Here is a 2,751-nt window from a genome sequence, read left to right as displayed (position 1 = left end):
AATTGGGTGGAAACTTGGCTAGTCCAAGAACAAGTTTTAACATCCTAATTCACTTCCCTTTTATACCCAAATTATCAAATTAGGGTTCACACCCATTTTCCCCAAAAATCTTCACTCAACAGTACAATTAGGGTTTTGTAAATTAACAGAAATTAACCTACACACTGACCAAAATAGCTTCAACCCATACTCGTACGATGCTTTCTCTGCTTTCCATGTCGCTCCAAGTGAAACCCTAGCTCGAGATTTCTTATCAACTCCATACCTAGGATGCAGAGATATGAGTTTGATAAGAACTCTAGGCTAGGGGGGAAGGACTGATGGGTATGGGTTTCTGTGGTGTTGGGAGGTGATGGGAAGGAGATCGAGACGAACTGGGATGGTCGGGGAAGATGGTGGCAGGGTAGAGCAGGTGGTGGTGGTTCTGGAAATGGTCGGGTGGAGAAGATGAGATCGATGTTTTGGGAAGAAGGGAGTGTTTGGGTGGTAGTATAGGGTTTGGTGCTAGGGTGTGAAGCGGGAGCATCTGGTCCGATGTTTGGCGAGCTGATCCGTGGGATGTGACGATGGTAGGTGGATCGGACGGCTAAGAGAGAAGCAGTTTGTAGCGACCGTTGGATGTGGAACACAACGAAGTCAACGGTGCTAGATTAGGTTAGGTGCTGTAGTGTTGGGCGGAAGTATCGGGATTTGATGAACAGTGATGAGGTGACCGTTGGATGACAAGATGGATCCAATCTGACGGCTCTCATGGAAATGGGTATGGATAAAGGAAATGGATTTGGGTAAGGGTTTTGGGCCTTGGGTATGCCAAGCCCATATCTTCTTTAAGAACAATTCTTCCTTCTTGAGCCCATTCCTAGCTTTTTGGTCTTGTGCGCAACATTCTTCGCGGCTTCCTTGCGTAATTCCTCCCGGCTTTTCACTACTTTTCTGCTCTTTTTGCTCCGCACTTCATCCAGATTTTATTTGTTACCTAAAAATGCAAAATTAAGTAAGAAAAATATTTATTCTTGAAAACAATGAAAATACAGAATATGGGATAAAATGTAGAATTAATGCACAAAAGATGAGTTAAATGCCAACAAAAATATATATAAATATGCACTATTTAGCACTCATCACTATGCATAACTGCGTAACTTGTTATGCATAACTGGTTATGCAGTAAAAGCAACTATGCATAACTGCGTAGCTTATTATGCATAACTGCTTATGCAGTAAAAGCAATTATGCTGAACTGCGTAGTTTATTATGCATAACTGCTTATGCAGTAAAAGCAATTATGCTGAACTGCGTAGTTTATTATCTATCCTGCATGTTGCTTGTTATGCATATCTATCCTGCATGTTTCTTCAGAAAAAAATTCTTACTCAAAATTAAAATATCAAATCAACAACATCAAAGATCAAATTTAAAAAATCAAATCATATCTATCCTGCATAACATCTTAGGAAGATCCAAAATTAACTGCATGATTTGTTATGCATTGTTTAGAGTAACTGCATAACTTGTTATGCATAACTGGTTATGCAGTAAAAACAGCTATGCATAACGTTATGCATAACTGCTTACGCAGAACCCCAGAAGCTACCAATGTGTGGTATTGCTACAATGATGGCACATAGCCTAAGTATATGATTCTTTTTTTGGAATACGTTTCTCAAATTATGTACCACTATTAATTGAATGATGTGAAAATAGGTCAAGAGAGTTAAGTGGATTTCCAGGGGACTGAGGCGTAACATTGAAGAGGTTTCATATTTGGATTGCGAGGAACAAAGAAAATTGATTCTCAGGCTTCTAGAGTTACATAATCCAATGAGGGATGATCTATATATTGACGAAGTAATTGATGATTGGATTAGTCTTTCCCAAACTCCCGACAGTTCTCCATCATCTTCTGAGGATGTTCCTTCGATTGTTGGTCGTAGTGGATGATTGTAGATAATTTACTTGTTTAAATCATTCCAGCTTATGTTTATGCAGACTTTTAGCATGTTTAAGGTTATGGATGTGGGTGATTTCCTTTTCAGAGTTATTTTTCATTAACCTTGAATGAATGGATAATAGTGTATTGATTCTTTTTATGAGATTCTTAATTTACGGCCAGGATTACCAGCCGTAAGTTTTGGTAACAGCTAGGATAACCACCCGTAAGTTGTATCAACGGATAAGATTACCAGCCGTTGAACTCCTGTACCCATAATTACGGGCAGGAAACATAGCCGAAATCGTGTTTACGGTTTGGTGTCTCAGCCGTAACTTAGTAAAATCTGAAACTGGGATTACAGGAAGAGTTACGGCCAGGATTACCAGTCGTAAGTTTTACATTACCCAGAAATACGGGTTGAATTCCTAGCCGTTACCGAATGTTCGGTAAGGTTCCCCAGCCGTGATTATGCGAATTTCTCACTTGGGTCATTACGGCTAGGTCGTGTCAGCGTATGACCTGGTCGTAAATACCTCTAAGTAACCTCATAACTTTATCATAGTATCATTACAAACACATAATAAGAGTAAAACTAGATTCTTCATATATAATGAGTGATTTAAAATACATAGGTTCACCACATTGTTATCATATTATCGTTTTAATCACCACCCTACAAAAAACATTGTTATCATATACCTTCACAGCACATTTACTCATACGCATCCTCATCGGAACTCATTAGTACACACAACAGGCCACCCCTCGATAATTGTAATGCATTCCACAATTGAAATCTTTCCTCGAAAATATGACAC

The sequence above is a fragment of the Papaver somniferum genome, unplaced genomic scaffold, assembly GCF_003573695.1.
Source record: "Papaver somniferum cultivar HN1 unplaced genomic scaffold, ASM357369v1 unplaced-scaffold_21, whole genome shotgun sequence".
Classification (NCBI taxonomy): domain Eukaryota; kingdom Viridiplantae; phylum Streptophyta; class Magnoliopsida; order Ranunculales; family Papaveraceae; genus Papaver; species Papaver somniferum.
The sequence above is the reverse complement of the archived record's forward strand: the minus strand, read 5'-3'. Positions refer to the sequence as shown.